Source organism: Lepidochelys olivacea (assembly GCF_965140295.1).
Source record: "Lepidochelys olivacea isolate rLepOli2 genome assembly, chromosome: 11".
In the NCBI taxonomy this organism is placed as follows: Eukaryota; Metazoa; Chordata; order Testudines; family Cheloniidae; genus Lepidochelys; species Lepidochelys olivacea.
In genome coordinates, this window is record NC_140421.1 from 33,996,963 (window position 1) to 34,009,929 (window position 12,967).

The 12,967-nt window shown below is 42.0% G+C and overlaps 1 protein-coding gene across 1 annotated transcript in view; it reads left to right on the plus strand.

The window, feature by feature from the left end:
- Nucleotides 1-797: 797 nt before the first annotated feature.
- Nucleotides 798-12,967, plus strand: part of PSMD14 (proteasome 26S subunit, non-ATPase 14) — a 62,073-nt gene continuing 49,903 nt past the window's right edge. The window contains exons 1-2 of the mRNA XM_084642985.1: nt 798-932; nt 12,543-12,657. The gene's annotated coding sequence lies outside the window, so the exon portion shown is untranslated. The remainder of the gene's footprint in view (nt 933-12,542; nt 12,658-12,967) is intronic.

The window sequence follows — 12,967 nt, forward strand, 5'->3', positions numbered from 1 at the left end:
ATTGCTTCCTTTCGCTGTCAGGCGTTTCTAGATGCCCAACACTATTGATGCCATGGCTTTGGCTGTGGAAGGCCAGCTGTACCTTTCCAGTGGGAAGGGTATGGAGCGAACAATCAGTGGCCCCCCCACACAGAGGTGAAAGTAAGCCAGAATGGTCCAATATGGTCTACCCATAAGAAAGTGGCTGCCAGTACACAGCCAACGGTACCAGCAGGGCCTCTGATGAGGGGCGGGGGGGGGGGGGGTGAGAGAAAGGTAGCAGCTGCCCCGGGTTTTGGCGATTTAAAAGGTCCTGGGGCTCCTGGCAGCAGCTGGAGCCCCAGGCCCTTTAAATTGCCACTGGAGCCAGGGGCAGCACAGGCCAGGCAGCACCAGAAAGGCTGGCTGCGGTAGTCTGGCCCCAGCCCCACCCCGTCTGCCTGAAGCCCCGCGCCTTCCAAGGGCCCAGAGCCACCTCCCCAAGACCCGGGCCCTGCCCATTGGTAAGTCCTTTCAGTTACTTTCGCCCCAGAACAGAAGCGCGTGGGGCCTGCGAAACATCATTACATGGTGCCAGCCCCCGCCTGTCCCCATCGGCCGGCAGTAGTGCTGCCTGGACGGACGTCCTGGCTCCACCTTACGGCAGCGGGAGGAGGAGAAGGCCCCTCCACCGGCAGGGGCGCGAGCCAGCAGCCTCCCCCGCCCCGCGCCTCAGGTTCTTCCAGGGGAGCTGGGGGATGGAAGCTCTGCGCTCGGTGGGGGCGGGGCTACGTTACCATGGGTCTGACCCTACCAAGCTATTGGCTGGTGCTATGGGAACGGAAACCGGAGGTGCCCTCTGAACCGGGAAGTGTTTTCGGGAGGCCTGGGCGGACTGGGTTTGAATGAAATCCGGCTGATTCATCGCGGCCCGCAGCGGAGGTGGAACAGCGGCAGAAGGGTCCCAGCCCCAGGTGAGGGCAGAGGCCGCTCGGGGGTGTGGGTCGTAGGCCCTCCCGCGACTTGGTCTAGTTCCTGGGCCTTCCCACGGCCCCGTCTCCGAGCTGTAGGGGCAGGGCCCGCGCGGCACTGGGCGAGGAAGTGATGAGCGGGGCCGGGTGCGGGGGTAGAACCGGGCTGCCGGACGCTGGCGAGAGGCCCCAGGGAGCTGGGAAGGGGCTGCGGGACAAGCGTTAGGGACGCGGCTCGCTGGGGAAGCGTCGCGGCTTTTGGTGGCTTTCCCCTTTCTGTGGAGAGCGTTAACCCCTTCCCTGCCCCAGGCCTGTTATCTTCGAGGTGCCTTAGCCTGTCCCAAGGGCCTAGGTGACAGCATGTTGCGCCTCTTCTTGGGAGTCGCTAATGGCCAATATTCTGCGCTGATCTTTATTATTTCCAACCACCCAAACGTGCTTTGGGTAGCTTGCAAAAACAAGTGAGTGCATTACCACCGCATGAAAGAGCTTGCAATCTACATTCAGCTGGACTTCATGACTTTGTTGTGAACAGGAGAGGAGGGACAAGAGCTGCACTAGTTCATGTGTTTAATCAGTAAAGCATGTACACAGCTTGATGGTTATTATAAATTTGTTATTGTTTTTAACGCCATGGTGCCCTATTGGCCCTGGTGCAAGGAATGAGAACTGCTGCAAGACGCTCAAATGCTCCTATAACACTATTGCTGTCATGTTCTGTTCTTGGAGTACACAGACTGTATGGTTTTCAATGCTAATAGGGACACTACTACCACAGTAAAATAATCCTAGGCAGCCCTGTTTGCAAGTTCATGTCAACTGGCAGCAGTGACCTTTTCTGGTTCTGTAGCAATGTTAACTATGTAATAGTCACTCTACTGACAGCTGAAATGCAGCTCTTCTGGGGTGAAGCATGCAGTTGCCCAATGGTGTCCAGTAGCACACTCGGATTGTATTTAACAAATGTTCCTGGTGAGCATACCCCTGTGGTTTAGTCTTTCTTGAATTTAAAGAAACAAACCTCTGAAAGTGCCCTTATCCTTGATATTGAACCTTCCAAATACAAGTGGAGCATAAACTGGTCATGTGATCACTTTAGATAAGCTATTACCAGCAGGAGAGTGGGGTGGGAGGAGGTATTTTTCCATGCTGTGTGTATAAAATAAGATCTTCTACACTTTCCACAGTATGCATCCGATGAAGTGAGCTGTAGCTCACGAAAGCTTATGCTCAAATAAATTGGTTAGTCGCTAAGGTGCCACAAGTACTCCTTTTCTTTTTGGTCATGTGTTGTCTTTCAAAGTCTGCAGCTATCCCCGGTGACTTTACACTTACTCACTGCTTTGTCAAGCAGTTGCAGCAGTGAGTGAAAACTGACTTGTCTTGGCAGCTTTCAGTGCAGCTATTTATGTATTACCAGAGAAGTAAGAGAGGGGGGAAAAGCAGAACACAGTGTAGGGAATGGGCTAAGGAAGAGAAGGGAAAAACAAAGACATTTAAGGTAACAGGCAGGTGGGGGATAGTGGGGAAAGACAACCTATATAGGAAAGAAAGTGGAGTGAAGCTAAGAAAGGAGGTATAATGAGCAAAAGTAGTAGTACAGAATAGAATTCAGCTAATTTTATTCAATAGATTTCACCAGTTTTTGTAGGTTAAATATTTTTAGTATTTGGCTACTGGTAAAACGTCTAGTATATCTGACAAATATGTATCTTTGGTTTTTTGTTCAATCTGTTTATATCAAATATATTTGTAGTATATAGAAACATCAATGGTGAGGCATGCATTTTCCGATTGCGATTTAAATTATTTCCGTTTGAAAAGCTATGTATTTATATTTGGCATTCTATTGGGAAATCTGCCATAGTTTTGTCAGCATTTTGAAAATGATCTCTTCCCTCTCTAGGGGTGTGAGGTGCTGCATGTCTGAGCTGTGAATCACATTTCTAGCTCTAAAGCTTTTGATTGGGCAGAACATTCTACTGACAACAGTAGTATTTGTGATCCCTGTAATGTGGGAGGATGGAAAGAGAATCTCTTGATAGATTTCTAAAGCAGTCAAGAAATTGGTTTGCAAACCTATTTAATGGCTAGAACTCTTCCTGAATGGTTTGGAATGGATCGGACCTCAAACGGGTTAATCTTTGCACATAAATAACTTTATTAGGTGTTCATGAAAAACTTGTGATCCTTTATCTACTGTTGTGGTAGATCCTTGTTACTCTAACATGCTGACACCTACTATGACTAACTTATCACTTTAAAAGAATCACATGGAAATTAGACACAGATTTGTAAAAGTTTTGAAGTAATCAGTTAAGAGGCACTATTCAGTAGACCATCGAAACACTAACAGTGTCTGATCATTCTATCTTTTAATCTTTATATTTGATTATGCAGTTTCTATGAAACTACTAGCACAGAACTTTTTCTTCTAGGGCTGTCAAATGATTTAAAAAAATTGCAATTGTGAGATAGTCAATTGCAGTTTTAATCACACTGTTAATAGAATACCAATTTAAATGTATTAATAAATATCTTTGCAAAAAGAAAAGGAGTACTTGTGGCACCTTGGAGACTCACCAATTTATTTGAGCATAAGCTTTCGTTGCATCTGATGAAGTGAGCTGTAGCTCACGAACACTTATGCTCAAATAAATTGGTGAGTCTCCAAGGTGCCACAAGTGCTCCTTTCTTTTTGCGAATACAGACTGCTACTCTGAAACCTGTAAATATGTTTGGATGTTTTTCTTCATTATCAAATATATTTCAGTTACAACACAGAATACAAAGTGTACAGTGCTTACTTTATATTTTTGAAGCTGTGGGGGTGAGGCTGACTGCCCAAACTGGAGCCCTGCCAGCGTGGGGGGGCTGAAACTGAAGGTGGAAGTTATGGAATCTGTGACCGCCTTGACAAAATCATATTCTTACTTATAAGATGCAAATAAACAAGAGTTTAAGTTTTAGCATGGTACTATAATAGATGTTTGCTGCCACACATGGAATCTGTGTTCTGCTCTGAGTTTCTTCCTTTTATTTCCATGCTGGGTGTGCTAAGCAGTGGGAAACTACCTAGTGACTCCAGCTGTCTCCTGTTCTCCTCGAAGAATGGTGGATCTCTCCAATGTGTGACTTCTTAGGCAGTAATAATGTGGAATACTTGTTACCTTGTTACTGTATTACAAAGTTTTAGCAGCAGTCTTTTGGAAAGATTTAAAAAATCCTAATGAATGGAAATGAGGTATTAAATAGGAACAGGTGGAAGAATACTAAGAATAAAGTTAGTTGTCTAGAACCCCTATCATTGTGTTTAATGCAAAATATGAAGTGAGTGTTCCTTTTTGCCAGTTTTTTTCATACTCTTACATTGTCAAGTTCAGTGGTCCCCAGACTGTGGGTCACATCCCTTTGGGTGGGGCATGGAGAAAAGAGGGGGGAGGTGCAGCGGGGCCCGGCCCAGCCCCCACAAAGGGACAGGGATGGAGTGCTACCAAGCTCTGCTTTTCTCCCAGCTCTGCTCTGCGCAGCCCCTGGCTGCAGCTGCAGCCCTGGTTCCACTCCTGGCTGCATCTCGGCTGCCAGCCCCCATTCCTGGCTGCCGGGTCCTAGCCACAGACTGGCCTCACCTCCTCTCCCGGCCTGCTGTGTGTGTGTGTGACACATTCTATTACTGATGGAGGCTGGGGGGGCGGGCATGAGAGGAAAAGTTTGGGGACCACTTGTCTAGTACCTATATTTACTCCTTAATTGCTATTCTGTTTTCTGAGTATGTACCTTTTCCCTAAATGTTCTAGGAATCCCAAAGCACTCTGCAAACTGACTTTTCAAATGTGCTAATTACTGACTTAGCTACAAAATTTCATCTTTGTTAAGATTTTTTTTTCTGTATATAAAAATAACTCTAATTCTAACTTTAACACTCTATCTCAAAAAGTTATCAACCTTCATAATGAACCCAACCGCTCATCCCAGGATCCAATGATGAGTCAGTTTTTTTAAAAAGAAATTACTTCACTGTATAGTCCTGGTTTCTTAGTAGAAATAATGGGCAGTATAGCATGAAATGTAATTCTGAGCTGCAAGTATATAGTAAGACACTGAAATCATAAATTTTTCAAGTTGATTAAAAGATCTGAAATTCACTAGGTCTTAGGCACAAACACAGTACTCTCATCTTCTTAGAGAGATGATTATATTGCTCATATCTGTTCTCCTGGGCCATGTGGAAAAAAGTCCGTAGTAATACCACTCAGTGCTTCATCTTCAAAGCACTTTATAAACATTAACTGATCTGTAACCAAAAATTGGGTTGGTTATGCTGATTGAAATCCAGAGCTCTTGGTGGCTGGTATCTTGTACCAGTTACATTTAACCATTGATGTACTTTCTAGGTGGCTGTATTGAAGATTCTCTAAGGAATTTCCAGTTTCAAGTCAATCCGCAATTTTCATGAATTCCTGCAGTGCAGATTTTTAAAGATGTACGTTTTGTGTCCCATTCCTCCTCACTGAGGTTCGGCAGTGAAAAAACTACAATAATGGAGGTGGCATAAACAATATTTGAACTACACTAGTTCAGTCAAGCACACACTCAACTAATGCAATTACTAAAAATCAAAGAAATCGCTTGCTAAATCAGCAGTCACAACCACACTAACCTACTCCTAGACCTTACCAGGTAAATGGACTGCCCACATGCATTCTAATTTCTAACCTGGAATCATTCAGTGTGCTCATCCAGTTCCTCAGAATCACTCTCAAACGGAAAACAAATGTAACTTTTCTTTGACCTCATACTTTCATATGGGAAAAGTTAAGTTTTTTGTTTTTTCTAATTTAGTGTGGTGCTGGGGATAGGTAGAGAGCAGCATTTGGGAGGAAGATTAGGCCATATACTATGTACTGTGCCCTGCCTGCCTCCCCAGCATCAGGGACTGACTGGGGAACTCTGAAGAGCAGAGCTGGAGGGCAGTGCCAGAACAGAAGTACAGCATGTTCTGACAGACCTGCCCATAGTGTATAAAAATCTATTTATTTTTAAAAATCGGATATTTTTATTTAAATTGGATTTTGTTTTAAGTTGAATATATACTTTTTAAAAATCTTTTTAAAATTAAATTTGAAACTGACAACCTATATTAAGGCCTAAATTTATTATAATCTATTAAAATAATTTAGAATAATAATAAAAACATGCTGCATAAATGACCCCTCAACAAATTTTAATTAGTTATAAAGTGCTGTTTTAATTATATACAGAATCAGGGGGGAAACAATCTTTAAATCTGGCTTGAAAAAGTCACAATGTCATACTGCCTTAGGTATATTATTTTTCACTCTTTTCAGTAAAACAAATGCTGGTATTTACCTTTTTCTAAATGTAAGTTTCTGTGCACAGAAATGCTTTTGGTTTAATTACTTTTGGTGTCAGTTTAGCTAGCACGTGCAGAGAGAATATTTTTCTTCACTTGGCCTAATAGTTAATTCAAAATTCAGAAATGGATTGGTACTTGAATAAGCGGGAAAGCTTGTTTTCCTTTTCCAGTTTATGAATAAAAACCACATGGGAGCAAATGAGAGCTACCATTTTGAAAAACGTGAAGGACATGAGGCGAGATTTTCAAAGGAATTTAGGCACCTGAAGACTAAGGTTGCCACCTGTCTGGTTTTCACCCGAACAGCCTGGGTTTTACATTGTGTGTCAGGGTACCATTTGACAAGCCTGGATGTCTTTAAAAAATAAATAAATACATACATAACCTGTGGCAACCTTAAGTGAAAGGAGGCAATGCAGCAGCCGCTGCTGCCTCTGGGGCCATGATGTGCAGGCAGGGTTGCATTTAGGGGTGGGCTACCCAGGCAAACGTGTGGGGTGCCAGGCTTAGAGGTATGGGAATTGGGGTGCCAGGGCAGGGAAAATAGAATGTTTGAAGTAAAATGTTTCAGATAGATAGATAAATGTATCGGGTGTTCCCAAAGAAGCCTTCAGAAGCTTAATATAGGAAGCGAAAAGCTCAGTTGCAATCTAGTTTGCAGCAATGGGCAAATTTGATGGGAAAATATCTGAAACAGAACAACATAGACCGGACTTTAGGCAATAGCAATTGTCCTAGTGCAGAAGAAATTGAGGAAAGAAGTGTAAATGGTGGAAGTCCTATTACTAAGGAATTAGCAGATTTGTTTGAAGATAAGAAATGGAAATAGAGAAAAGTGATGGAGAATTGTCCAGTTTTCCTGGCGGCATAAAGGAGAGTGATGATAAAGAGGAATGTGGCTCACATGAAAAGAAGAGTAATGACAAAGAAAAATCTGGTTAATGTGAAAAGGAGAGAAATGGTAACGAAAAATCTGCCTCTGACGATGACAGAAACAGCAGTGAGAAAAATTGTACTCCACAAATTGATAAATCAGATCCTGCTTTATGGCCAACTATCCTAAACTCTGCTGATATTGATCATACAGTTTTGAATGGGCAGGACAAAATTGAAGATATGATGTTTCCAGTAAATGAGCAGAAGCAACACTTCTCAAAGTCACATTGCAAAAGAGTGCTTGAGAATGGTGAAAAAACTGAATTGGCGTTGGCCGATTTACTTGAGATCAATTGACAAAGTGTTCTGTTTTTGTTGCAAAATATTTGACAAGAATGCCAAATTGTTGCTTGTGCTTTCAAGATACAATTACTGGCTTAACTTAGTTGGTACTCTGAAGCAATATAAAAAGTGACTCTGCCATTTTACTGTCTGTTCCAAATGGATGGAGGGAGAGTCCAGGCTCAAGCTGCATAAATGTATAGACGCAGAAAACCAGTGCATTATTAATGTAGAAACCCAGTATTGGAGGAATATGCTTGCGTGTCTGATCTCAATTACCCTCTTTCTTGCAAAGAATAATTTGGCTTTCCGGGACTCATCGGCTAAGTTTGTTCACTGAACATAACGGTAATTTCCTTGGGTTTGGTAGAGCTCCTTGGGAAATATGTTGATGTCATGTGTGAGCATCTGTGTTGAGTAGTTCGTAAAGTAGCTATGGACCGTTGCTTGCTTGTTGACGCTTCTCAAGTGTCCATCAAAGAAAGGTTTGGACAAATAAAGCACTACATAAAGACCTTGGGGTGGTTGTATGACCTTAGTAAGCTGCCGGTAGCCAAGAAATCACTCTTGAACAATTGTACAGTTTCTTCATTGTATGCTGCCACATGGGGAATGTCCAGACACATCAATGATAGACCTCTATGTCAAATTGGACAACATTTGTCACATTTTGCCACGTGGGAAGCACTCTCCACTCCAAGTGCTTCAATTCATTCTTCAGCTCTACATCATGGACACTTTTATTTTTTTTTTTTTCCTAATGTGTGGATAGCTTTGAGAATTCTGTTCATACAGCTGGTCAGTCATATCTTCGATAGACGATTGTCAACAAGAGACTGACATCACTTGCTATTTTTATTGCTTGAAAATGCCATTGGTCAGTCTTTGGATCTCTCTGACACTGTGCTTCAGTTTGTGAGGGAAAAGACAAGAAAAGCGATTTCTGAACTAAAGGGCTAGAGTTTTAACATTCTAAGGCTGTCACCTACTGTAACACTACCTAATAGTGGTCCACACAATGTTGTTGCACAGTTCAATTTCTTGATGTTAGTACATTTCAGCTATTCTTAAAATTAAAAAGTTTCTATAAGCTTAGAGGAAACAATTTTTTTTTTATTTGCACTCATATGGCATGAATGAATACAGTTTTACGGCTCCTAGCATGCAAATTTCCCTTGTATGATGGGGATAAATCATGCAGGCAAATCATGCATCAAAGTTGTGAAATGAGCTATAAATGCAATAAAAAAATAAGATATTCAAAAATTTAACAAAAGTAGGGATGCCATTTGGTCTAGGGCCGGCCCTTCATGTGGGGGCGGAGCCTTGGGGTGAAGAGGCGGAGCAGGGTAAGGGCCTCAGAGGTCCAGTTACCAGACATTAGAAAGGTGGCAACCCTTCTGAAGATGCAGATAGGTGACTGGGGGGATCTAATGACCGTTAATCAGAAGCAATCTATCAATTCACTAACTACATTTAATGCTTTCTTTGTTTAATAAATCAGTTTTAAATGCAAAACAAGTTTGATAAACTTACCATTTTCTTGCATTTTAAAGTTGTTTTTAAAGTTTTCAGTTGAATTCCAGTTTCCATGCAAATGCAGCTTGACACAAATCCCAGGTAACAACCAAAAAAATTAGTAAATAAGATTGTTGCTCACCATTTTCTAATTAAAAAAAAAGAGAATCTGAATACGTATATGTTAAGCTATGTAATTGGCTAATTGTGTATAGATATAGTGTGTCCTCCAGCTTAGCAACAAGTGTCAAATTTGGTATAAAGGTGATAGATGGTTGCAAATCAAAATGTATTAATGGTTATACCAATCAGTCCAGGCTCAAGCTGAATAAATGTATAGATGCAGAAAACCAGTGCATTATTAATGTAGAAACCCAGTATTGGAGGAATATGCTTGCGTGTCTGATCTCAATTACCCTCTTTCTTGCAAAGAATAATTTGGCTTTCCGGGACTCATCGGCTAAGTTTGTTCACTGAACATAACAGTAATTTCCTTGGGTTTGGTAGAGCTCCTTGGGAAATATGTTGATGTCATGTGTGAGCTACCAGCACTCCCAGCTACCTTCGAGACACCACTGACTTCCTGAGGAAACTACAATCCATCGGTGATCTTCCTGATAACACCATCCTGGCCACTATGGATGTAGAAGCCCTCTACACCAACATTCCACACAAAGATGGACTACAAGCCGTCAAGAACACTATCCCCGATAATGTCACGGCTAACCTGGTGGCTGAACTTTGTGACTTTGTCCTTACCCATAACTACTTCACATTTGGGGACAATGTATACCTTCAGATCAGCGGCACTGCTATGGGTACCCGCATGGCCCCACAGTATGCCAACATTTTTATGGCTGATTTAGAACAACGCTTCCTCAGCTCTCGTCCCCTAAAGCCCCTACTCGCGCTATATTGATGACATCTTCATCATCTGGACCCATGGAAAAGAAGCCCTTGAGGAATTCCACCATGATTTCAACAATTTCCATCCCACCACCAACCTCAGCCTGGTCCAGTCCACACAAGAGATCCACTTCCTGGACACTACAGTGCTAATAAACAATGGTCACATAAACACCACCCTATACCGGAAACCTACTGACCGCTATTCCTACCTGCATGCCTCCAGCTTTCACCCTGACCACACCACACGATCCATCGTCTACAGCCAAGCTCTGCGATACAACCGCATTTGCTCCAACCCCTCAGACAGAGACAAACACCTACAAGATCTCTGTCAAGCTTTCTTACAACTACAATACCCACCTGCAGAAGTAAAGAAACAGATTGATAGAGCCAGAAGAGTTCCCAGAAGTTACCTACTACAGGACAGGCCTAACAAAGAAAATAACAGAACGCCACTAGCCGTCACCTTCAGCCCCCAACTAAAACCCCTCCAACGCATTATTAAGGATCTACAACCTATCCTAAAGGATGACCCAACACTCTCACAAATCTTGGGAGACAGGCCAGTCCTTGCCTACAGACAGCCCCGTAACCTGAAGCAAATACTCACCAACAACCACATACCACACAACAGAACCACTAACCCAGGAACTTATCCTTGCAACAAAGCCCGTTGCCAACTGTGCCCACATATCTATTCAGGGGACACCATCACAGGGCCTAATAACATCAGCCACACTATCAGAGGCTCGTTCACCTGCACATCCACCAATGTGATATATGCCATCATGTGCCAGCAATGCCCCTCTGCCATGTACATTGGTCAAACTGGACAGTCTCTACGTAAAAGAATAAATGGACACAAATCAGATGTCAAGAATTGTAACATTCATAAACCAGTCGGAGAACACTTCAATCTCTCTGGTCACGCGATCACAGACATGAAGGTCGCTATCTTAAAACAAAAAAACTTCAAATCCAGACTCCAGCGAGAAACTGCTGAATTGGAATTCATTTGCAAATTGGATACTATTAATTTAGGCTTAAATAGAGACTTGGAGTGGCTAAGTCATTATGCAAGGTAGCCTGTTTCCTCTTGTTTTTTCCTACCCCCCCCCCCCAGATGTTCTGGTTTAACTTGGATTTTAACTTGAAGAGTGGTCAGTTTGGATGAGCTATTACCAGCAGGAGAGTGAGTTTCTGTGTGTATGGGGGTGGGGGGATGTGAGAACCTGGATTTATGCAGGAAATAGCCCAGCTTGATTGTCATGCACATTGTGTAAAGAGTTGTCACTTTGGATGGGCTATCACCAGCAGGAGAGTGAATTTGTGTGGGGGGGTGGAGGGTGAGAAAACCTGGATTTGTGCTGGAAATCACTTTAGATAAGCTATTACCAGCAGGACAGTGGGGTGGGAATAGGTATTGTTTCATATTCTCTGTGTATATATAAAGCCTGCTGCAGTTTCCACGATATGCATCTGAGGAAGTGAGCTGTAGCTCACGAAAGCTTATGCTCTAATAAATTGGTTAGTCTCTAAGGTGCCACAAGTCCTCCTTTTCTTTTTGCGAATACAGACTAACACGGCTGCTACTCTGAAACCTGTCATCTGTGTTGAGTAGTTCGTAAAGTAGCTATGGACCAATCAGTGAGAATAAACCTTTTTTTTTTTTTTTTTTTTTCCGGAAAACAACTTCAAATGCAAAACAGGATTAAATGAATTATTTAAATTGATGTTGCTTGCTTGCTAATTTAAATCAATCCACCCTGGCTCTGTCTATTGTTCTTACTGAAAATAAAACTAAGGAATAAAAACTGTTATCCTGTTTATTATTAAAACTTCGAACTTAGCTAGTCTATGACTGAGGTGTGGAAAAACATAGCCTTTGAAGTTTGTGATGGAGTATAGGTACTGGTGTAGCTCTGGTGAGCTGGAAAAAAAAGTGAGACTAAATTTTAAAATTGGGGTGTTTGACACTTTTCTCAGGGGGAGGGGGGGATATTGACAGTATCTAAGCGGACAATGTCCTAAAAAAATTCAGATGTATCTTGAATAACTTTGTTAGATACAGAGACTAAATTTAATCAGTGAAAGGTTTCAGTTCTGTTATAAATTTGAGAAACTTGTTGCAGCGTGAACTGCTGATGCCTCCCTAATATTTCCAAGTTTAAAGACAAACAATTAGGGACAAATATATTTTCATGTATGATCATATAACACCTATTTATGGAGTTACATCCAAGGTTAAACCTGCTTATCTTTCTGGAGAGAAGAGAGGCTATTAAAATGCTTACTTGAATTTTACCTTTCCATGTTGCAGCGAGACTCTGGGAAATTTCTAGCCATGTGATAATTGTGTAGGCTTTATGTAGTACATGGAGCTCTCTAGCTTAGAGATTCCAGATGGCATATGAAAAATCTGAAATAGAGGTTAAGTAGTTAAAACTCAGAAAAGTTCAAAACACAGTGCTGGGGTAACTCATTTTTGTATTTGTGCCTCTCCAATGGCATAGTCCCTTGAAAACCCTAGTAATGAAACTATTCCTTTCTCTATACTCTTGTTTTTAAATTACAACTGTATTCTTTTTTAGGAAGAAGACATCATAAACTTCTTCATAGACATCCAAAAAGTGGGAGCTGCAGTTGGGATAAGGATTACTATCTGACTCTGTTGACAAGAACAAGAAAACTCTAGTTGAGTGCCAGGTGAGAAACTAAAATTTGTTCCACTTCATATATTCATCTCAAACTTTGTTACCTGATAAGATAATGGGTTCTGATAAATAACTTCAAAACGAAACAGGTTCACTTTGCTTAACTTTGTAAAAGCATTATCAGGGGGATTACAGCTGTATTAACTCATGGAGTGGACCTTTTCTCCACTTAATTGAAAGTTACTATCCAGCCTAGGTTAGCAGTAAATAAAAACTGTAATCCTTGATATCTGCCTGGCCTACCTGAAATAAATTATGTGGTCATTGTAGGTCCTAGTGGACAAGTAGTGGTTTTTCTCACA